This window comes from Elephantulus edwardii, unplaced genomic scaffold (genome assembly GCF_000299155.1).
Source record: "Elephantulus edwardii isolate Elephantulus edwardi_28Jun2011 unplaced genomic scaffold, EleEdw1.0 scaffold00014, whole genome shotgun sequence".
Classification (NCBI taxonomy): Eukaryota; Metazoa; Chordata; class Mammalia; order Macroscelidea; family Macroscelididae; genus Elephantulus; species Elephantulus edwardii.
In genome coordinates, this window is record NW_006399764.1 from 2,183,414 (window position 1) to 2,208,749 (window position 25,336).

At 36.9% G+C, this 25,336-nt stretch overlaps 1 pseudogene; it reads left to right on the forward strand.

Annotated features, from left to right (window-relative positions):
* Window positions 1–24,153, forward strand: part of LOC102870461 — a 72,215-nt pseudogene extending 48,062 nt beyond the window's left edge.
* Window positions 24,154–25,336: the final 1,183 nt, after the last annotated feature.

Consider the following 25,336-nt stretch of genomic DNA (forward strand, 5'->3'; position numbering starts at 1 on the left):
GCTATGAACAAAAGACAGAAATTTTGCTTTATCCTGTCTTCCTTTTAATCTCTACCATTTTCAAGCCCATTGTTGCATTCTGTCAATTTATCTCCTTGGCAGTCTTCAGGCCTTTTGTTCATGGTGTTGCTATGAGTCGTGCTCTACTCGACAGCAATCAACAACAAGAACAGCGACTACTTTTTTGAGTTCAGTGTCCTTTTCTATAACTTGTGCCTCCCAAAAACATTTCCAAAGTATGTGAGATGCAATCCTTGTGTCTAAGGAGTGCCCTGGTTTCACTTCCTCCAAGACAGACTTGCTTGTTTCTCTGGTGGTTGTTGCTGTGGGCCACAGAGTTAGAATCAACCCATAGCTGACCCTCCAGCAGGCTGTCAGCAGCAATTAATCATACAGGAGATTACCCATCCTTCTCTCATGAAGCAGCTGGTGGATTCAAACCCCACATCTTTGGAATTGCAGCACGGCTTCTTATCACTAGGCTGCCAGAGCTCCTTTGTGGCATTCAATCCTCTTTTGCAACGTCAGAAAGCAAAGGCACCAATTCTTTTTTCATCCTTTTTTATTATTCAACTTTCAAATGAATACAAAGCAATTGAAAGTACTATGGCTCAGGTCATGCACATCTTACTCTTTAAACAGGCATTTTCTTGCTCTTGTGTACTTTGAAGTGGTCTTTGATAGGGGATTTTTCATAATTGAACCCATCATTTGATTTCTTGCCTCCTACTACTATGAGCATTGATTGTATATGTAAAATGAAGTTATTAACAACTTTAATCTCTTCTCCATGATAACGCATATAGATCCTGTGGTGAGAATTTTTGGTTTCTTGATGTTGATGTGTACGTAATATAAGAGTTATTTTAAAACTGAAGTGGAACACATCTATGCTTATCTCTTGGAATTTCCATAAGCCTGACTCATATTAACTATTGGACAAGAACAATGAACTCTGATTTAAAATAACTTTTTAAAGCACTCCATGCCAGAAGTGATTTTAAGGCAGTGAGTTGGATTTTGAGTTTTAATCTCCAAAATCAGTTGACAGCTTGCCATTGCCATGAGCTCACAATAGTATAAATAACTTCACTATAAACAATGGTCAAATGTTTACCACACAGATACTGGCAATGGAGATGGGACTTGTTTTTGTGTGAATAAGAACAAGTTCTGAAAATTTACCCTTGCATTTCTCTTTAATCCCTAGTAGTGTTGAAAGGTATCATCCTTAAAAATAAACAAACAAACAAACAAACAAACACCATTGATCTTGGGGGTCTATTTAGTTATTTACCTCTGTTAAATTTTTGCAAATATATAGAGAAACTGTATAAAAATTCAAAACAAATTAACAGATACTATATACAAGACTAAGAAATTAAAGAAACTGTATAAAAATTCAAAACAAATTAACAGATACTATATACAAGACTAAGAAATTAAACATGTACAAGTTTTATTTTAAAATAGAAATATTTTTGTTAAAATATTGATATTTGTGGCTAAGTTAAAACATATTTAAAAATGACATCTTTAAAACATGGAAAATATGTGTTGGTGTAGATGTTACAGTCTCACTGGGTCATATAAGCGGTTTATAACTCATAGAACTGGTGTGCTCTTGTAAATACTACAGGCTGAATTGAAATTGGTGTCATGACACCTAACAACAACAATAACCACCATCATATCCTAAATGGTGGCAGTTCACTTTAATAACCCTGTAGCACCTCAAAAGAAAAACTTGCACACATTTCAGTCAAAAACAGCCGACTGTGCTGTTCTCTTCTAACTACTATTCTAAATGACTTCTATAGGGGTTAGAGTCAACTTGATGGTAAAATGTTTTTCGTTTTGGAGGGAGATTTTTTTTGTGTTTTGTTTGTTTGTTTGTTTGTTTTTGGGTTTGTTTTTTTTTTATATGGATGTAACGGTAGCGCTAACAAATCACCTTGGATTTTTGCTAATTTTTAAATTCATTTTCAAGTCTCATGACATGAAAAACAATGTTCTTTCATGACTTACCAATAACTGAATATTTTTTAATCTACTTTCAAAGAACTCAATACAACTTATTAACAACTGTAGAAAGGCTCTCTGGTGGTATCGTCTGTAGAAAATTGTGCTGTCAACCCTAAGATTTCACATATTCAGTAACTTGAATCCAACAGTGATTTAGAGGGCGGGAAATGGGCAGTCTCTTTCCATGGTAATTTACATGCAGCCTGGAAACATAATGGAGGTTCACTGTGAGCCAGAAGCCATAGACAGGAATGAGAGTGAGAAAAACAAGCATAAGGACGATTTGAAGAAATTGTTTTTCACTAACTATTTATTATGCATTGAATTATGCCCTTCCCTAACAAATAGGTATAGTAAATACAAATCCGTATAGTAAAAATCCCTTTTGGAATGTGTTTTCTTTGTTATGTTCGTGAGGCAGTATTAGTGTAGAGTGTTCTGCAGTTTACTTTCTCTTTATATAAGATTTATATAAAATCTTTTATAAAGATTTGAAATATGAAGCAAACAAGAATAAATAGGGGAAGATAGTTGTCATGTCACATAAAGATTGCCACACAACAGAGCTAGAAAGAGACAAGAATTTTATACTAAAATACATACATACATACACAAATTAAAAATTATTTTAAAAAATCAAAAAAACAAACAAAAAATCTTCTACTAAAACTGATAAAGGGAAGAAACTTCCCCTCAGGACCAGCACCTTGATGTTCGTCTTCTAGCATCTTGATAATCTTTAAACATCTTAAATGAATAGCATAAATCTATGATAATATATGACTAGAATGTAATTATCAGCATTACTATTATTCTAAAAATTATTGTTGTTAATTGCTATGCCATCAACTCCTCTGAAGTCTTTCCTTTTCCTATGCCATATTGCTAATTTTTGCTGGGTTGCAACCCATTGTGGCAGTCATTATTTCAATCTATCTTGTTGAGAGTCTTTCTTTCTTTTCCTATTTTCCCAATCAGTATGGACTTACTTCTGATAATATGCAAAATTATAAGGTATGAGGTCTTACTGTCTTTCCTTTTAAGGAGCACTCCAAGTGAAATTCCTCCAAGTCAAGTTAGATTTGTTTGTTCTTTTGGCAATTTATTATATAATCAACATTCTTTGCCAACACCATAGTTCAAAGTATCAATTCTTCTTCAGCTATCTTTATTTTAAAAAAAATATCATCGCTGTAGTAGTTAAGTACTACTGAGTTGAGTACAGTTCATTGCAACCCTGTAAACAACGCATATACATCATGTTCTATTCTGTACCACCCTTTTCATCTCTGATGCATTTGATCTTATTGCAAGAGCCACTGTGCCAGAACATTTAATCAAGGGTCTTCCTCTACTTCACTCACCTTCCACTTTTCCAAGCATGATGTCCTTTTCCAAGGAATATCCTCTCTTAACAACATGTTCAAAGTGTGTGAGATGAAAAGTCATCATCCTTGCCACCAAGGACCACTCGGCTATACTTTTTCAAGACATATCTATTCTTTTGACAAGCCATGGGATACTCAACACTCTTCTATTATACCACAATTCAAAGATAGCAATTCTTCTCCTGCCATGCTGATTAATTGTCCAGCTGGTAATTGAAAAGACTATGGCTTAAATCAAGCCACCTTAGTCTTTGAGCAGACACCATTGCTTTTCAATACTTTGGAGAAGTCCCCAATAGGGGATTTTCCCAGAACAATTCTTAATTTTTTCACTGCTGGTACCAATGGATTTGATTATGAGTCCAAGCAAGATTAAATCATTGATAATCTCAATCTTTTTCCCATCTATCAAGATGCCACGTATTGGCTCAATGGTGAAGATCTTTGTTTTCTTGATGTTGAGATATAATCTACATTGCAAGCTATAGCTTTGACCTTCTGCAACAAGTGCTTCACATCTTCCTCACTTTAAGCAAGCAATATTGTATTATCTGCATTATGATGGTTGTTAATAAATCCTTCTCTGATTCTGATATCATATCCTGTGTATCTAAACACCCAACAATGATTCAAGAGAACATTTTTTTATAAAATGCTTTAGATGCTAGATTTTACAAATAATTTTGAAATATCTTAATCTTTATTTCCTGGCAATTACCTTTAAGGCATTCTTCTTAAAGATGTAAACATTCAATTTGTATTTTACTCATATTTTAACAATCATTTTTATTCCTAAGTTTTAGAATCATAACCAGTTGCTGTCGAGTGAATCCAATTGAGTGTGTTCTCTAGTTTGTCAGAGTAGGACTGCTATTCATTGGATTTTCAGGATGTAGATTTCCAGTCTTATTTTTCTGAGGTGGTTGTTCTTCCTCCCCACCCACCCACCTTTTTTACTTATATTACACTGCAGGGTTATCCTACCTTTGCATAATTTAAAAAAAGACATTTTAATTACAGCTATACAGGATTGAGAAAATGAGATTGCTTTTAAAGAATTGGATATAGCTTTGTCATTATTACTGGAGAAGATTAATAAAACTTTTCTTAGAAAGACTAATAAGCTGAAAACATATTTGAACGTGAACAAAGTCTCATACTACAAAGGAAAGAAAAGATATTACTAAAAGGAGTGATACCCTGGGGAGTACTGTAATTGACTTTGAACTCAGAAAGGAAACTTTCAAAAACAGAGATCATAGGTGATTCAATCAAATGTTCTTTGTGGATGAGTCCTCTCACCTTTAGCAATAAACTGTGAATCTAGTCATGCTTTTCTTCTTTATTCTTATTATCAAAACTTAACACTCAAAGTCTTTTGAAACAATCTTTTATTTTCTTTTTTCTGTATCAATCTAATTTTATTTTTTACCCTGCCTACTCTTCAGCTAACTTCATTTACATTTCCTCCCAAGAAACTAGTGTTGTAACATTTTAAAAAAACCTTGATAATTATGTTTTCTTGAATGTGCCATATGCATCCCTTTACACCACTTTAACATAAGTCTCAAAATATAGTGACCTCCTTTTCTCATTCTCTTGACCCATGGTATGAGAAAGAAAAGGAAGCTTCTGCATTGCTCTTCACTCTCCCTGAACAATATCTATTTGAAAATTTATATAATATTCTTTTCCCATAGTCAGTTTCCATTCAAAGATACTCATGGATTAATTATTGCCAATGTCAATACTAAGGCTTGATAATCTATTAAACACCAATAAGTCAGAATTCCCAAATCTCCTCAGTAAACTAATTTCTTTCTCACTCACTCCTCCCTACCTCTTTCTCTCCTGAAGGTTGTTCTGACTAATAGCTGACCCTCCAATAAGTTTCCAAGGCTATAACCCACACAGAAGGTCTTCACTTCCCATCTTTCTTCTAAGGGGTGTCTGATGGATTTGAAGTCCAGAAGAGAAGAACTATTGGGTCTTTGGCTTGGCAGCACAACTCTCTAGAGAATATCCCATCAATCATCAATTGGCAAAGCCATATCTTAGACCTGTTACAGGCATATTTTTTTCTGTAACTTTAATGTGCTTCCTTACCAATAATTCAATTTAAAAAATTCCATATAAGATACTTTTCCTTATTTGTTTAGTAGATTTTGATGGAGAAGGTACTATAGTCCATTGAGGAGGTCACATAGTTTGATGGTGTCTGTTAGAATTAAGAACTTGGAAGACAAAAGAATGGACCAAATAGTAATACCAATAACACTGATTTCAAGTCCCTTCTTTGAACATGATTGATTTATTTAAAGACTTTACATTTGTGTTCCCTTTGTATCAAGTAGCAACAATAACTAACTACATCTCTGAAATTGTTAAAGAAGTGAGTCAATATTTATAGTGCACTTAACATGAAAATTTGAATTGTATGTAATATTAAATAATTTAGTTATTAGTATCAATTATAAGAATAAATACTTGCTACACTGATTATTATTAAATATAGGCCAATGGCCAATGCATGGTGAGTATAAGATTAAGTATTTTCCTTTCAAATGGAATAATTCTGTAAAAGTAAGTAAAACAGAATCGGCAGAAAAAAAACCTAAACAAATTATTAGGATTTGTTGTTGTTGCTTTGTTGGTGAGTGCCATCAAGTTGGATATAGGTCATATGTTCAAAAATTTTCCTATCATTAAGCAATAACCATCTAGAAAAAAATACAACCTGATGAAAACTCATTCTAAAATTAAGTAGATATCTTTTTTAACCTTGAAAAGAGCCACAAAATTTACTCTTCTGACTCTAAACTGTAGAAGCTATAGGCAAAGGGTTGAGAAATAGTTGAGCCCAATTTTAGAGGTAGGAAAAAACTCACAGTCCTGATTCCAACTAATATTTGCCTTTAAAACCTGTGTGAATTGAGAACATACTTAAGGTTCTCTAAGAGTTAACACTGACTGAGAAGGATATAAATATTTTTTTAATCCATATCGTCCCCTATTTCAGTGACTAGTGTAAAAATTAAATTACATAAAGGATGTTAAAACTATTTGTAAGTATAACATTGCAAAAGTATATAGACTTATATGAATTTGTTGCAGTTATATGCCCTCAAGTCAGAATTGATTTATAGTTGACCCTCCAGTGGATTTTCAGAGGATGTAAATTATAAGGAAGGAAATTGTCCATCTTTTTCCACTGGAGCAACTGGTAGATTTGAACCACTCGCCTGTCTTAATTTAGGAAAGCAAGTTCTCTAGCTTCATGCTTCATTTACTCCACAAACAAACAAATTTAAATACTTCAATGGCATTGAATCAGAACCTACGGATAGTTGACGTGCCTGTGTGTTTTTAGTGGCTTCAATGGTATTGGACAAATTTGCCCATCTTTTCCTCAGAGAAGCTGGTAGATTCAAATTACTAACATTTGTTGGTAGTGCAGGACATTAAAAGTTCACATTAAGAATATCAGAAAGAGTATGTCCTATTGTTTAATATCATAGAGGAATAGGATTTTCAGAAAAATCATGAATTGTTTTCCTATGCAATTTAGAAAATATTAAATATCTACATGACTACATGATACATAATGATGAGAATTAAGCAAGCCCTTAGAAGGTAAAATTCACTTGTGCTAGCATACTGCATTAAGTATATTGCTAAATGCTTACAATGAAGGATCTCTTCTAAAGCATAACATAAATAACAATTGGATATTTTAAATGTACTCTTGAAATTTCCCAAAATACATGCTTCAGTGTTCTCTGGGTATAGTTCCACTGGATCTGAAATATCTGGACTCATTAGTGATCAAACACAATATTGGCTCTAAAATGACTTTTTGACCTGCAATAAAAGGACATGTACCTCCTCAACATCAACTTTTCATCCCCTGCAGAGTTAAAAAGATTGAGAATTGGACATGCCCATACTCCGCTGAGGCAACCAAAGGCTGAGCTTGGCCTTTGAGGAAACACTTTAAAAACATTAATTGATGAAGACTGGTATCATCAGTCCTCTTCAATTTGCAGCCACCTTTAATATATAGAAGCTGAGATTTTCTGAATTACATTTCTTACACGTTAGTTTTGGTCAGAGAGATACACTAGACATAAATTGGTCGATGGGGTTAAGCTGTCTACTAAATAAATCCAGTCTAGCAAGTGAGAATGCTCCCCCTGCACTAGACTATAGACATGGCCTCTAGTTAATAAAGATTTTTATTTTCATTTAAAGTAACTTCTTTTTATTTTAAGTAACTTCTTACCAAGTTTTTTACATTTATTTTTTCATTTTATTTATTTTTTTCAACTGGTAGTGATTATGATGTTTCATATAAATATATATTGCATAGAAGAGTATAAAAATTTGTTGCTTTTATTTCCTTAAATGTATCTGTTTTATTTATTGGCTTAAGTCTCTCTTAAACAGTGTAAGTTTTAAAAACACAGCAACAATAGACTATATTTCTTTTCTTCTTGTTATTATATACTTTTGAGTCATAACTAGTCCATTGCTGACTTTCCATGAGTTTTTCATAAGCGTTAAATTGCATAGGAGGAGATTGTCCATCTTTCTCCTGTGGAGTAGCTGGTGGAATTGAGTGAGAATGGTGACAAAATTAAACTCATTAATGGCATGCTGACTGATAAGACATAAGAGGAACTTCCTATTACCAGGGGGAATTCTGAACAGAGTTACACTCTTAGTTGCTTTTTGACCTGGATGATTATAGATAAAGGACAACCAGGCAAAAACATCTATGAATAGCATTCTAACAGAGAAACAAAAATTGCAAAGCTCTATGTGGAGCCATGGTGGCCTAGCAGCAAGAAGCTGTGCTGCAATCCCATAGGGAAAAGGTTTGAATCCTATCAGCTACTCCATGAGAGAATGGGCCATCTCCTCCTGTTGGTTTAACTGCTTCTGAAAACCCTCTGTGGGTCAGCTATGGATCAGTTCCGGCTCAACAGTGCACAACAACAAAAACAACAACAGGTGGAGGTCTAGTGGTAAGAAACTGCGCTGCAATCTCAAAGGCATGTGGCTCCAATCCACCAGCTGCACTGCAGGAAACAGGATGGACAATCTCCTCTGTGGGACTTACTGCCTCTGAATACCCACTGGAGGGTCAACCATGGGTCCGACTCAACAATACACAACAACAAGGTAGATGATAAACTTGAAATGTACGAAGAGCAGAGGGAGCAAGATATTTGGTGGACATTGAAAGCTTGAAAGAATGAGGAGGTCATAGAGTCACAATAGCATATTCTTTAACCCTTATAATGCCTGGCGGAGACCTCCGATAGTGTAATAAATGGTACAGTAAGCATTTATACATATGTTTAAGTAAGGAGTAGATGTAATTTTATTTGTATTTTAAAAACCACTCCAGTTTCTTCATTTATAAGCAATTCAGAGAAAAAGATAAAAAGCAGTGTCCATTTAATATCATCAAGAGATGCGAGTTCATCACCCCAATCTGGTTTCCAAAGAAGTGTGCCACAGAGATTGGCATAGATCTCAGTGTGGACAGTCAGGGAGTGAAGAGAAGCTTGTTGGAAAAGACACCTGAATGGAATCTTCAAGCTTTTACACTCGCAGAACCACAGGGAAGATATTTCAAGAAGAGCATATGGAAAAGAAGACAAAAACTACCTTCACAGCAATATTCATGCGTGTGTTTAAGGGAAGAATTGTTTCCAGTGGCCTACAATTAAAAGCTCTTGAATGCCTGGGTTCAAATTCCAAGTTTCCAGTTACTTACTGTACAGAGTCTGTCACAGCAATCAAACCAACAAATTTTGATATCTTTTCCTATGAAATTAGGTTAATCACTGCCATTAGTCTTTAAGTGTGTTTTGAAAATTCAGTGTTGACGAACTACTTAGTATAGCGCCTGGCAGGGAGTCAGCCGTTAAAAATTTATTATTATGGCTCATGCAGTCCTGAATGGCTGTGCCAAAAATGTTTTGTAAAGGTAGGAAGGATGAAACTCCATATTGTTACATTTGTATATTCATAAATATCAACTATAACATGAAAACAAATGACATTCATAATTTTTAGCTGAACATGAGGTGACTTAAATTCCATGAGGCTAAATAATGGCTCAAAAGTCACTTGAAAATACCATGGAATTAACAGTGTCAGGACTTGCCAGGTGGCGGTGATGGCTCTGTGTTGTTGTTGTTGTTGTTGGGTATCGACGAGTTGGAACTGACCATAGTTGACCCTCTTGCTGGTTTTCAGAAACAGTTGATTGCACTGAAAGAGGTTATTCCTCTTTTCTCCTGCACAGAAGCCGATGAATTTGAACCACGTGTCTTTGGGATTGCAGAGCGATTTCTTCCCACGAGACCACCCTGAGCTCCCTTCGGATAGTTCACCCTGCTGGCATGGGGGCACGTGACAGTCCACTGGTTCTCCTTTGTTTTTATAGTCTGCTGAAGGCAGGTCTTATCCTGTTCCTGTTGTGACCTAAAGAAGCTCTGTAGGGCATAGAGGAGAGAGATACCATCAGACACATACAGAAACCCAAGAACCTCTGAGAGAGAGAAGACAGGAGGAGGGGCCTGAGCGCACACAGCGGAAATCAGGGTCAGCGATCTCAGCAGCGTTACAACGTGAGGTGAGAAAAATTAGAGACCTGATTTTGAATCTATAGGGTTGTGTCAGGTCCCCCCCACCCTCTAATCCTTTGGGTTACCACCTAGCCCGTTACTGACTAGATCTTTGGTATTGCTTTTTGGTGATTTGTAATAAACTCTAGAAATTTTGCGAAAAAAAAAAATCACTTAAAAATAAAAGAGCAATTTTGTCTCTGCCTGTAGGCCCATGTCCGTTGCCTCCTCCCACCTATGAACTTGATCATTAATCTCCATAGAAGAAATAGTTTCTTCACCCTTTGACCTAGCTAGATAATTACATTATCTGTTTGTTCTTCGTAAATTGGAAAAAATGCTATCTTAGCTTAAATCTCATTATATTTTAATTATTTGTGTGGAGGTTTTTAATCTTATTCTACTAAGTAGTTTAGAAATGCACAGAATTTCAGAATGTGTTTCTCTTCTGTCAAGAGATATTTATTCTAAGATAAATATAAAACATATAGGAAGCACAATATAAATATAAATTTTATAGTGAATATAAAAATATATTACTTATTTTCTAAAAGAAATTATTGAGGAACAGCTGAAAATATACTCGGAAGCAATCAAGGAAGTGGGCTCTTTAATAGAATCCTTTTTAGAAAGACATCATTATCTGGTTACAGTATAGGCTGGCCTATTTGAATTCATAGCTATGCCCTCATGTATGTAAGCTTTGCCCTGTAGAAAGAATATATGTCTTCAAAAGGCTATGCTGAAGTTCATCTTATGCCTTTCAATATCACAGCAGGAATATCACAGTCCATCACTTCTAAAAGTTAATGTACCATCTTTCACAAGATCTTCTTTAGACTAATATTGCCAAAGGTTAAACAACATTAATATAGAAGTTCATGACTGCATAATGCAGTTTATAATCCCGAGGACACACTTAGGCAGCAACAACCATTCTTCTCATATTCCCCTTGTCTTTCAGATATAAAAATTGCTCTTGTGGAAAATTGTCATTTCCCAGGGGTACAATTCTTGGTTATGGGGGCTACAAGGGGCACAAAACAGCTAAAGCCTGGGAGAAGCACAAAGCAGTAGATAAAGAAAACAATGGAAATGTAAAGGTAACTATATACTCTATCACCTGGTGTTCTTATGTTTCCTCTCCATGGAGAGAGATGCGTTATTAATTTCATGTTCCTCTCAGCATATACTGTGTTTGTGCTTGCTTATATTTGTGAAATGTGTCTCTCGAGGGTTTTCTAGATCCTGGTTTCTGGTTTACAGATAATATCAGATATTACGGGTCTCCACAATGGCCCTGGGCGTCTCACGATTCTGTAACTTTGTTGATAGTTACACTTTAGAGGGAGATGCATGAGGGTTCTCATGCTTTTGCCAACTCTGATTTATGATAGGATGTCTGTTTAAGTTCCCAAATGCTTGCCTCCTATAAGGGGCTAGGGTACAAAAGCAGAAACTTCAAGAAAATTCTTTTGTAAACTTTTAAAGATCCAACCTAACAATCAGGAATACAGAACTTCATTGGCAATCTATCCTCCCACATGTCCTTGCCCTTATATTGAGGGCATAACAAACTATATGCTAATGTTCTGAATATATTTCCCCAATTTGCATATCCTTCTACTTCTGTGTTCTCCATGTCCTTTAATATACCTAAAAGGAAAGTTTTCTCAAGCCAAACACTCTTCAAGTTCTTCATTTTGTAACAGCTCTGATGGGACACAGGTTATTTTCTTGTTCCCAAAATTCATTTGAACATAGCTTTATTAACATCTATAAAGAAAGTAGGGTTGGAAGTATTCTGATATTTCTGTATAACCAGAAGAATGCATAGCAAATATGTAGAACTGGGCAGATATCAACACCTACAGAATGTGTTTTCTGCTGTTAGAAAAAATATAATTATAAATTCTTCTCCCATAAAATGGAAACATTGCTTTAAAAGTGCTATATTTAATGAAAAATCATATATAGTGCACACTTAATTCAGAGAAGAAAAAAAAAATCCAGCGGTTCCTTGGTTGAAGATTTTGTGAAGAATTGTCGATTACAGTCTGAAAGCACTTTAATTAGTGGATCTTCCCATATAATAAAGCAAGAGATTGCTGCCAATCTGGCTGTTTCTATCTTATTTAGATACCTATATTTTTAATAACATAGGTTTATTTATAATAATATAGGTACCTAAAAATCATAAAAATAGCCAGATACAGACAACCCTGCTTGCTGAAACGGAGGAGGACCTGAAGTGTTTGCTGCAGAAGGTCAAGGATTACAGCCTTCAATATGGATTGAAGCTCAACATCATGAAAACAAAGATTCTCCACACTGGGCCAATTGGCAGCATCATGATAGATGGTGAAGAGATAGATATTGTTAACTGCTTTAGTTTGCTTGGCTCCGCAATCAATACTCTTGGCACCAGTAGCCATGAAATGAAAAGATGAATTGCATTGGGAAAGTCTGCTGTCAGAGACTTCTCCAAAATACAGAAGAGCAACAATGTCAGGCTGAAGACCAAGGTGTGACTGATCAGGCCATACTCTTTGCAATTACTTGCTATGCATCAGACAACTAGACAATGACTAGAGATGATAGAAGGAGAATCGATGCCCTTGAGCTATGGCATTGGAAGAGAATTGAATATACCATGGACCGCTAGGAGAACAAACAGGTCTGTTCTAGGGAGGATGAGACCAGGCTGTTTCTTGGAAGCAAGGATTCTGAAGCTTTGTCTGGCATGCTTTGGACATGTTGCAAGGTAGGACCAGTCCTTAGAGAGGGATGTCATGCTTGAGAGGTTAGAGGGACAGCGCAGGAGAGGAAGACCCTCAATAATACCCAACAATATTCCTCCCCTGTCCACAAGGTATTTTAAGACGTTACATCTCAACATCGAGAAGACAAAAATCCTTACCACTGGGTCACTTGGTAACAACATGACAGATGGACAAAGGATTGAGATTATGAACGATTTCAGCAACTTCAGCAACTTTGCTTGCTGACTGTGAGGGGGATTTGAAACACCTGCTAAAGAAGATCAAAGACAACAGCCTTCAACTTGGTTTCCAACACAGTCTCAAAAAAACAAAAATTCTAACCACTGGAGCAATAGTCAACATTATGATATATAGAGAAAAGATTGTAGTTGTTCACCATGTCATCTTACTTTGGATCCATAATCAACACCCTTGCTGTTAGGAGTTAGGAAATCAGAAGAGATATTGCACTGTAAAAGTCAACAGACAGGTACTTCGCCTAATTATTAAGGAGCAGGTATGTCAGTTTGAGGACTAAGGTGCATCTGATTCAGGCCATGGTCTTTCCAATCACTTGCTAAAGATGACAAGAAAAGAATAGATGTCTTAGAGCTGTGGTGTTGGACAATAATCCTGAAGATCCTATGGACTACTTAAAGAACAATCAATATTGGAGAAAGTGCAGCCAGAGAGCTCCTGGGACGCAAAGACTATCAAGCTTCATCTCACATATTTTGGGCTTGTTTCTAGGAGAGGTTATTCCTTGGAGAAAGACATTATTCTTGGAATGGTCGAGGAGCAGTGAGAGTTGACCCCCAATCAAAGGGATTGACACAGTGACTGCTGCATTGGGCACTAGTGTGTCAGGTGTGGACAGGATTTTGATCTGTTGTTCATTGGGTTGTTATGAGTTGTACTTGACTCAATGACACCTAACAACAACAGCAACATTTCTCTATAGCAAGATAATATTCCCTTTTATGAATATACCACATTTTGTTTATCTGGTCATCTGTTGACTTAGTTACAAATTAAGAATAATCAGTAATTTTCTTTTTTTAAAGTTTCTATTGTTTTTACCAGAGATTTGGAGACCAAAGGATTGTATGGAGGAGGGCTTGTGATAAAATGAGTTTGGCATTGTGCTGCTGATTGCAAGGTTGGTAGTTTGAATCGACCAGCCACTTGTTGGGATACAGAAGAGGTAGTTTGCTTCCATGGAGATTTAGAGCCTCAGAAACCCTGGGAGTAATGTGATTTCTTCTTTGTCACATGGGGTGCAAACAGATTCCAAGGCATTGAGGTTTTTTTTTTTAAATTATTTTGGGATTATATAAAATATCTCTGACTTATAACATTCCTCAGTGATTTACTGAGCATTTATAATGCACACAAATGATACTAAATTATGGATGAAAATATTGTAAGAAGAGTAGATTTCAGTTCAGAAACCTGAAACTTTGTCACAAAAAGTGTAATATGAAATTAAAGAAATGGTTATTTATACTTTTAAGAAAGTGTGTACAAAACAACAGCTCATAATTCACTGCTTTAAGTAAACACTGTAGTTTTTGCTTTTAGTGATAACTCTTTTCCTAGGAAAACAGCAAGGGGGAAGATGTAGAGAAGCTAATTACTTAGAGAATTTAAAAAATGGGTCTCTCAAAGATTCACAATTTTGGGAGAGTTTAGGCACTGGTTGACATTTTAACATTGAAAGCATGTTAACAAGTGGAGACGGTTGTGGTGTCACTGTCTTTCAGAAACCTGGACCTCAGAGCGCTCAGAGAGAGCCTGCTGCTGCCTGAGTGATTTTAAGAAGAATGTTACTGAAGAAAGTTGCCATTGATCAAATATGATGGGAGTGGAACTGCCTCAAGTAGTTACTTGTTGTTATACCCAAAAATCAATCCGTCTTTTCCTAGAAAGACTGAAACTTATTATTCTCAAGAGAAGTAGAAAGCACATATTTCCCACCTGTTTTGTTACTGCCCCCACAAAGTTTTCTCAGTGTTTCTCTATGAAAAAATAAAACCTGGTAAATTTCTGATCAAGAGTTTCAATGCACGTAATAGATAAATTGAGAAGAGGAGCTGCTGTACTGTATTCCTTGCTTTACATATTGGAAATAAGAACGAAAGAGTCCAAGGGGAAAACATAGGGCATACTAAAAAGAACATTAATATCTTCAAATGAAACAATTTTTATGTACAATATTGAGCAATATCTTGGCACTTATCATAATTAAGGGTTTGTATGTGAAATGTATGAAGTTAGAAAACAGGAGAACAGTAGGGAAAATAGATTGTTAATTTTATATGCAGAATTTAAAAACAGATAAACTTCAGACTGAAACTATATCCCAGAATTATATTTTATCCAATATAATCTCAGAATGACTTTGTTATTGTTGAGGTTGTATGTTGTCAACCTAAAACTAGCTTATAACTGACTCTCCAGATAGTTTTCAGTGGCACTTAATCACTAGGGAATAGATTGCCCATCCTTCTCCTGTGGGAGAACTGGTGGGCTTGAACTGTGTGCTATTGGGACTGCAGCACAATTTCTTAGCACTAGGCCACCAGAGCTTCCTCAGAAGGGCTGTAGGATCCAAATAAAAACTTGTGTAGTTCCTAGCCATGAGCAGTTCTGTGAGAAAAAGATGGGAATTCTGCTGCTTCATGATTTGAGGCCTGTAAAAGCCTGCTGGAGGGTGAGTGAGAGTCAGTTCAAACTCAAGAGCAATGAGATGAGTTTTCTCGTATGTAGGTACAAATCATTATAAGATGAGATTAATTTCTTCAGGCAATACTAAGTAATCAAGAAAGTGTAGTACAATATCATAGTCTTTCATGAGGAATGTATAGTAATGATTTATTTATCAATAAATTCCCATGACTATAAACTTTTATTTATATTTGTTTGATCTCTTTAAATATATATTTAGAAAAATTATCCAGAAAAATAGAGATTTTTTCAACAACCATATATGTACTTGTTTTGTATATTGAGAAGTTTGGTACACCTAAAATATTATAGACTAAGTCTTATGCACTATCTTTTATTCGTCTAATTAATTTGAACATTTTTATTTCAGGAGAGTTATGCTCTGCTAATACATTTACGTTTACATAATAATGCAGTGTTTATTGCCTCCATGATGATTTTAAAACAACAGCAGCTGGATCACGTTTTCTTACTATAGAGCACTATAATTATAGATAACAAAAACAAATGAACAAAGATATAATCAAAAGGAACACTAAGACATAGTATTTACTATCATGGGCTTCACAAACAGGCTATTTGCACTCAACTTGTGGATTCATTGTCTCAATGTTAAATTAAAGAAGTCTCTTTAGATTTTCATACATTTGTTTACTCGCTTGACCAATAGTGATGATTTCACCTCTTAAAGAATTCAAAGGTTTTGTGATACTTAAATTATATGTGGTTGTAGTTGTTTTGCACCATCAAGTTAGAATCGACTCATAGCTGACCCTCTAGTGGGTTTTCAGTAGCAGGAAATAACATGGAAGGAGATTGCCCATCTTTATCCTGTGGAACCATTGGTGAATTTGAACTACACACATTTGGATTGGTTGTGCAGCTTCTTACAAAACACATAATCATCCATCAATCAATACAGGCTAGTTTAACACAGAAATGCATATGATTTCACAAATATGAAAATTTAAATACTAGGCCATTTTCCACCAAACAATTGGTCATTAATCCAAGAGTATACACATTCAAATACTGTTTCTGAGAATAAATGTAAGTTGATGTATATTTTTTAAGAATATAGAATAATAATTTTAAATGCACGTATCATTTGACCCAGAAATAGCCTATATTAGAATCTACCCTGTAGAATGCCATTGTTATTGTTTATATAGAAACATGCAAGAAATTTTACAAGCATACTCGGCTTGTAAGTAAGAAAAAAAAAAATCCAGACAAACCAAACTCCATCCCAAATAAATGGAATAAAATACTTACTATGAAAAGAACTCTCTCATATTGTTTGTTGAGTACATTAAGTTTCACAGCATTCCTTGGAGGCAAAGATTATAAAGTTTTCTCTCACGTATTTTCAGCATGTTGCTAACAGAGACTATGTCTTGGAGATGGACATTATGCGTGGAAAAATGGAGGGCTGGCAAAGATCCTCAGTTAGATGGATGATTGACACACTGACCATTGTAATGGGCTCTAGCATGTAGGAAGAATGAGGATGGCAGCTCTGTTCATAGTTATGCTATGGATTGTACTCAGTTGCACATCACAACAACCACAAAAATAACCATGTAAGCAGAAAGTAACATACTGTCAATTTTCTGGATGTATCCCCAAATTGTTAATAGGACTAGAATAATTTAGAGGATGTTCATGGTCAGAACAATAGTCAAACACTAATGAATCAGCCTAGAATGATGTCGTTAGTTAGACTTCTGAGCATTCAAGTGTAACTGTCCCACACTAAGGATGCTTAAGAGCTCTGTGGGTTTTATGACAATGTTGCCAACTTGAGTGATATAGAGTTTTTCCCTGCTTGTTGTCACCACTCTTAGTCTCTGTTTTCTGTACCTCTCTATCTTGCTTAGGCTGTCTGTTTCTTAATCTTTACTGAAAGCCTAGGTAAAGTCACAAGCCATCATATTAAGTCTTGAAAAAATCCAAGAGTAAATATCACTTTCCTTTTCTATATTGAGATGCATCACACATTCACTTACTGATATTCATTTATCTGCAAGCAGCCAAAAGCAGAAAGACCAAAAATAAAGCAGCTACCTAGCGATTTCAGTATTTTCAAAGAGCTGGAACACAAGTACTTGAGTTCAAGGTTTCAAAGGTAAGCAGAAGCTGAAGATCTAAGATCCTTCCGAAAAGAGAACAGAAAGAAATTAAAACAATATTCTGCGACACTCCTTTCAAAGCATTTTCATATTCTTTATCTCTGTAGACTAAAAGGCCAAGAAGGCAAGCTGAAAGTTAAAGCTTAGAATCTTGAAAGCTAAATAGAAACGTGTGTTGTTAAAAAGTACTTTAATTGTTTGGAAAAAAGATAGATTTCAGAGTATGTCCAAGATTAGTAGTTCTCATAAATATTCTGTATCCTTGGTTAAGGCCCTATAAATCAATATGCAATTAATAAAGACAAATTAGAAATAGACAAGCCCTTAAGACCTCTAAACCTTCATTTCTACGGCACTTATTGTAATTGTCACAAGAAAAAAAAAGAAGCATTTCTGAAGAGGGGCATAAAATAATGAAAAACCTTCAACAGTTTTCATACAGTGTTGTTGTTTGTTGTTAAGTGCCGTCGAGTCATAGGCAACTCATAGTGACCCTATGAGTGAAAGACCTGAACACTAGTATAACTTTAATCATTATTCCATACATAGTTCATCGTCGTTCATACATAGCTCATTCATTGTTATGGTCAAAATAACCATTATTGTGGGCAAAATCTTAAATGATCCAGGAAGCATCAAAAGAAGATGAACAGTATAGGCAGGGTCATTGTACCAGAAGGAATTAGCCGACACTGAAATATTCAAGAGTCAGTGGTAATGAAGAAAAAAGTTCAAACTGCACAGAAGCCTTTGGCAAAGAATAAGGCACCAGGAGTCAATGTGATACTAATTGACGTGTTTCAAATGACAGATGCAGCCTTGAACAAACTCATCAGTCTGTGCCAGGAAAATTGGAGGATAGCTGTGGGCTTGACTGACTAGAAAAGATCCATATTTGTTTTCATTCCCAACAAAGGTGATCCAACAGAATGTGGAAATTATTGAACAATAGAATTAATACACATACAAGCAAAATACTGCTGAATATCACTTTAAAAAAGCCTAGAACAGTTCCTAGACAGGAAGTTTCATTAGTTGGATACCAAAGAGTTTGTGGCACCAGGAATATCATTACCAATGTCAGATGGATTCTAGCTACAAGCAGAGAATACAAAAAGAGTTCTTTACTTATGCTTTATTGATTATGCAAAGGCATTTGACAGTGTTGATGATAACAAATTATGGCTAACATTGAGAAGATTAGGTTTCCCAGAAACTGAATTGTGCTAATGAGAAACCCATACCTAAGCCAAGAGGCTATCGTGCAAACAGAACAAGGGAAAGCTACATGGTTTCAAATTACGAAAGTTGTGTGTCATGGTTGCATCCTTTCTCCATACCTATTTAATCTGCATACTGAGTGAATTATTTGAGAACTTATGAAGAAATATGCCATCAGGTTTGGAAGAAGAGTCCTCAATGACCTTTGTTATGCTGCGGACACTACCTTGCTTGCTAAAATTGAGGAGAACTTGAAGCATTTGCTGTAAAAATAAAAAAACTGCAACCTTCAGTATGAATTGCACCTCAACATCAAGAAAACAAAATTGTCACCACTAAGCCTATGATATAGATGGGGGGGGGGAATTGAAACCGTTGACAATTTCATCTTACTTGGATCCACATAATACAGCAGTCAGGAGATCAGGAGATGCATTACACTGAGAAACTCTATAGTCAGGGACCTCTTCAAATTATTGAGGAGTATTGATGTTAGTTTGAAGACTAAGGTACACAATGATTCAGTCTTATCAATCATTTGCTATGAAGCTGAGAACTAGACAATGAATAAGTTTGAGAGCATAGTTGATGCCTTTGAACTGAGATGCTCGAGAAGAGTACTGAATATCCAATGGATCACCAAAAGAATAAAAAACATGTCCTGGAGGAGCAAACAGAATGCTCTTTGGAGGCAGAGACAATAAAGCTTCATCTCACAAACTTCAAGTATGTTGCTAAGAGAAACCATCTCCTCCCATGCAATTTACAGCCTCTGAAATTCCCCCAGAGGATCAGCTAAGCATCATTCCAACTCAATAGCATAAAACAGCAATAACAATGGCTTTACAGATCATTTTGTTGTTATTGTTGTTGTTAAGTGATGAATGAAAGACCTGAACACTTTTATAACTTTCATCATTTCTCCAAGTTAATAGGTTTTTCCGAAGCAAGTTATTTTGAAAGTCGATGCCACTCCTGTTCCAAACTTATTTTAACTGGGGAGCTCCACCAAACACTGTCCACCATGGGTATCCATTATTGCATTTGACACGTCAGTGTCACAGTGTTTAGCATCAAAGCAACCACAATTTACCTCTCTACAGCAAATGGACAGACCAGTGCTATACCACTTAGAAGAATGTTTGACCGAGAACAATTAAAACCAGGACTGAGGGCCACAGATTAAAATACCCACATTTGGTTTGGCAGCATCGCTTTCTGTCCACTAGGCCAACTGAGCTCTCTTTATGTTGTGGTTGTTCTTGTTGTTCAGTGCCATTGAGTAGTAGACGACTCATAGCAGCTCTGTGAATGAAAGACCTGAACAAATAATAATAATTGAATATAGGTATCCCTGATGGAGATAGTTGAAGCTTACACACACACACGCACACACACACACACACACACACACACGCAATTTGTTTATATTTTTTTATAATTGCAATATATTTATATGTTCTTTAATTTATAATTACAATAGGTTTCCATTGAAAGTGCAACGTACAGTATTTCTCTTTAAATCTGGAGCTGTTGGGTAAGAGATGATTGTATACTCTTATAAAGCATATAGAAAAATCCTTGCAGTAGAAGTGTGATTATAAATAATGTTCCTTCAATTTCCAGCACAAATATATGCATTTCGAAATGTGAGAGTAAATTCAGACATTGAGAATGTGTTTTTCAAACAGGAATTAGAAATAGAGTACTACAAAATATGGCAGGCCTAGCATCATGATCGTGAAACTTATTCTATTGTAGTTTATAGGGTGGTGACTAGACAACTGACACTTTATGTCACTAGTTAAGACAGAGACTGTAAAAAAAAAAATAATAAACTAACAGTGAGCAAGTTTGACTCTAGAAGATTTAGGTAGTTGGGCTCTTTTTAAATTTTTTTTTAAATTAGCTGGTTTTTCAGTGTGATAAATTAGTTTTTGTTTTATGAGTAGTTGGATAGATGGGAAGTGATTTTTTAAAAGTAAGATCTTTATAAAAGCAATAAGTTTATAAAAGGAAAATTAATTGAATCTTGTTTAAATCACATAAAAAGAACATATTTATTTTATATTTTAATAGAATTTAACTGTATAGACAAGAGAAAAGTGAGATGATTTTAGTAATATGAAAAATGAATGAGAGATCCTAAAGTATATTCATAAAAAAGACATCATGAATACCTGGATACAAAAGTATCCTAAAAATAGACAATGCATTAAACAATTTTTAAAATACAGAAACGACTGGTAAAATCTGACTTTGTATACTCAAATCCGGTAGTTGTTTAAATGAAAAATATTTATGAGAATTACTGAGGAAAAAGCCCCAAACCCACTTCAATATACTTGATAATAAAAAATTTACAACTTAGTGTATTTTCATCATAACATGACACTATTATTGATAACTGTCACAGTCAACATGTTAACAATATGCTACTTTAAAGGAGCAGTTAGGAGTTCAGTTTAATGATTAAGGTTGCTGTTTTTCCATACAGTTGCATCCAGTATTCTGTTTTAGCAGTTCATATTAAATGAAGACATTTTAATATTTGTCTTCAGCTTTATAATTTGACACTTCAGGTAGAGTATTAAATTGTAGTTTCTCCACCCACAGTGTCCTTGGCTTTTATCCACTTTCTTTTCCTGTCAAGTATTATCTTGCATCTTATCCTAGCACAATTATTTTGGTTTATATGCAATTTTTCTTCCTCTATATGGAAGATAGTTTCTATTAACAAGTGGGAAGTATTATTTTTGTTATGTTTCCAATGTACCATAACATTTGTACATTTAATGAGAATTGACAGTGGCTACAAATAAGGCTTTCTAAAAAATCAATTTAAAAGATCACTTTACTTTTCTGATCTGACTATACAACAATATAATAATAAAGTAAATCATGTCAGAATTATAGAAAACAACTAAAAAACTCAGGTCTATTTTAAATAATTTCTTCCATCTTTAATATGAATTTAAGTTCTTTTTGGAGGCTGGGCTCTATGAGGAGAAATGTGGGGTCAAGATTGGTGGACGATTTATCAACAATCTGCGTTATGCGGATGACACAACCCTGCTTGCTGAAACTGAGGAGGACCTGAAGCACCTGCTGCAGAGTGTCAAGGACTGCAGCCTGCAATATGGATTGAGGCTCAATGTCAGGAAGACAAAGATTCTCACCACTGGACCAATTGGCAGCATCAGGATGGATGGTGAAGAGATTGAGATTGTACATAGCTTTAGTTTGCTTGGCTCCATAGTCAACAGTCTTGGCACCAGCAGCCAGGAAAAAAAAAAGAAAGGCGCATTGCCATGGGAAAGTGTGCTGTTAGGGACCTCTCCAAAGTGCTGAAGAGCAGTGGTGCCTCTCTGGAGACTAAGGTGCGTCTGATACAGGCCATGGTCTTGGCAATCACCTGTTATGCATCAGAGAGTTGGACAATGACCAAGGAGGATAGAAGGAGAATTGATGCCTTTGAGTTGTGGTGCTGGAGAAGAGTATTGAGAATACCATGGACTGCTAGGAAAACAAACAGATTTGTCCTGGAGAGGGTTAAACCGGGTGGCTCCTTAGAGGCAAGGATTCTGAGGCTCCGTCTAACTTACTTTGGACATGTTGTGAGGAGAGACTGGTCCTTAGAGAGGGACATCATGCTTGGGAGGGTGGAGGCAATTCGAGGGCACATAACAACAACAACAAATTAAACTTAATGGATAATCCAATAGGAAAACACGTATATGCTATTTATCATGCCAGAGTCATCCATGCATAGCCATGTTTCCAAAACTATGCCCCCGCCTCCCCTCCCCTGGTGGCATGCATGCCATTGGCCAGCGCCTGCAGCCCCATCCTGTCTCGTCCCTGAGACAGCCTGGGGTGGGGGGAAGTGGGGGAAAGGGTCTGTGGCGGCCCCACCTCCATCCTTCCGGCTGGAGGATCCTGCGGCCTTGCCGTCTCTCGCTTCTACAGCTGGACACCTTCTGGAGCCCATGGCTTGGCTCGCCTTGGCTTTTTTCCCCCGCTCCACCAGTGACCTGAGCGTGTGTTCTTCCCTTCTGCTTTCCCAGCACCCTGTGTCTGTTCTTGTCCTCGGGATCCTTGGAGTCAACAGAGACTCCCAGAGACCCGCTGAACCAAAGAAGGAGACCCTGTCCTAGCCAGGGTCGCCTTCACTCGTGCTGACACACTGGCGCTGAGCGCGGTGGCCGTCACGGGGTCAGTCCACCTGGTGCTGGACGTGCTCCCTCTGCTCCCCTGGCCCCTCCTCCCTTCAGAGCACCCCTGTCCCTCTCCGAGAAACCGCCCCTCGCAGGAGGATGCCTCAAACTGGGGAGGTGAAGCCTCACGGTGGGTGCCTGCCTCCAGAGAACCCTTAGGCCATTTCCCCTGTTCGTGGAGTCTCTGCTCATCCCTGTTCCTGGGGCAGTGCTCAGCGCTTTGCTAGGTGCTCGCAAGAACCATGGCCTGGATCCCAGGCGCCTTCCTCCTCACACTGACATCTCGACACCTCAAAACTCAGAGAGGAGTCCTTGGACTCTACAAATCCATGTCCAAACTGCAAAGGAGACTGCCCATCAGGAACCTTCCTAAGGGCTAAGACTGACATCGTCTCACCTTGGGTCCCTGCCTCTTCATCCTTTTGTGCCAAAGCCAATATACCTTCACACACACACACAGAGAATATATATATTCAGAGAATATCTATATCTATATCTTTAAATTTTTTAAACAGCCCTTGTTTTTTGTTTGTTTTTTTTTTATTTGTTAAACAGCCCTTGTTGCAGAAGGTCGAGGCCCTCCGTCAGGCCACGGGGAGGCTCTCACGGCCAAGGCGACGACGACGAGGCCTTCTTGGCCCTCAGCGCGAGACCCACCTGGCATCTCCAGGCAGCTCACGCCCAATTCCCCAATTGGGAAGGAGACGGGAAACAACCAGAGGACCCGACTCCTTCCCATGGCCGCGCACTCGGTGTGTGCCCCCGTGTCCCCGTCCGCCTCCCTTTCTTGCTGCTTGTTTTATTCCTTGTTCCTGCCAGTGGCTTCGGTGACAGACGACTGGCAGTTTCGAGTATCTTGCCAGATCTCGAGCGGCTTTGACCCCAAAGAGGGCCAAAGCAAAAGGAAGAGGAGAAGGAGCAGGGAGGGAGTACCTAAACATTCTATTCTAATCTTAACTTTGTCCATGATGATAGGTTATATTAAAACAGGTGCAAACAGCCCAGATGTTCAACCACAACCAAATGGATTGAGAACGTAGAGTACATTCTACAATGGAATGTTACACGGCAAGGAGAAGCAATGATTTTGTAAATTATTATCTAGCTTGGGAGGGACTGGAAAGCATTATGTTGAGTGAACTGACTCAGTTACACAAGGATAAATATTGTATAAAACTATTACTGTAGAATGAGTATGAGGATCTGGGGTGGGGATGGAAGCAGAGGGATGAGGATGTGTGAGGTGGTGCTGTTGGATTAATTATAGGGCTGTACACTTGATGGGGAGGAGGGGAGGGAAATTGGAAGACTCTCTTCTGGAAAACAATGTATTTGAATTTTGTAAATGAACTACTTATTGTTTGTTGTTGTTGTAATGTACCCTCAAGTCACCCATGACTTATAGGGACCTTATGTATAACAGCCTTAAACCCTGCTCTATCCCTTGCCCTAGTCACTAAATCAATCCATCTCTTTGAGGGTCTTCCTTTCCTTTGTGGTCTCTCTACCCTCCCAAGCATGACGTCCGTCTCCAAGGGCTGATCATACCTTGCAACATGACCAAAGTATATCAGACCAAGCTTCAGAATCCTTGCCTCCAAGGAGCAACCTGGCTTCACCCTCTCCAAGATGAACTTGTTTGTTCTCCTAGAAGTCCATGGTATAGTCAACATTCCTCTCTTCTCCAACACTACAGTTCAAAGGCATCAATTCTCCTTCTCTCATCCCTAGTAATTTACAAAGGTCGTGACCCGTATCAGGCACACCTTAATCTCCATACTGACATCGTTGCTCTTCAGTACTCTGGTGAGGTCTCAGACAGCAGACTTCCCCAATGCAATTCATCTTTTCATTTTCTGGCTTCTGGTACCAAGGAGGTTGATTATAAAGGCAAGCAAATTGAAGCTGTCAACAATCTCAATCTCTTCACCATCTATCATGATGCTGCAATCGGCCCAGTGATACTAGTAGGTTAAAAAAAAAATAAAAAGGAACAAAACAAATAGGTTTCTCAACTTGAGAAAAACAGACAAAGATGTTGGACATAATTGTATCTAGTGTAGGAATAAATGCTCTGTTGGATTATATGTGGCCGATATAGAATACTTTCATGCTAGGTAATATCTTTCTTTTTTAAAAAAAATTAAGGCAATATGTTTTTAGAGGTTACTATAATTTTCATGATTTAAAAAAATGGTATACCAGGAGAAGAGTGAATATTCT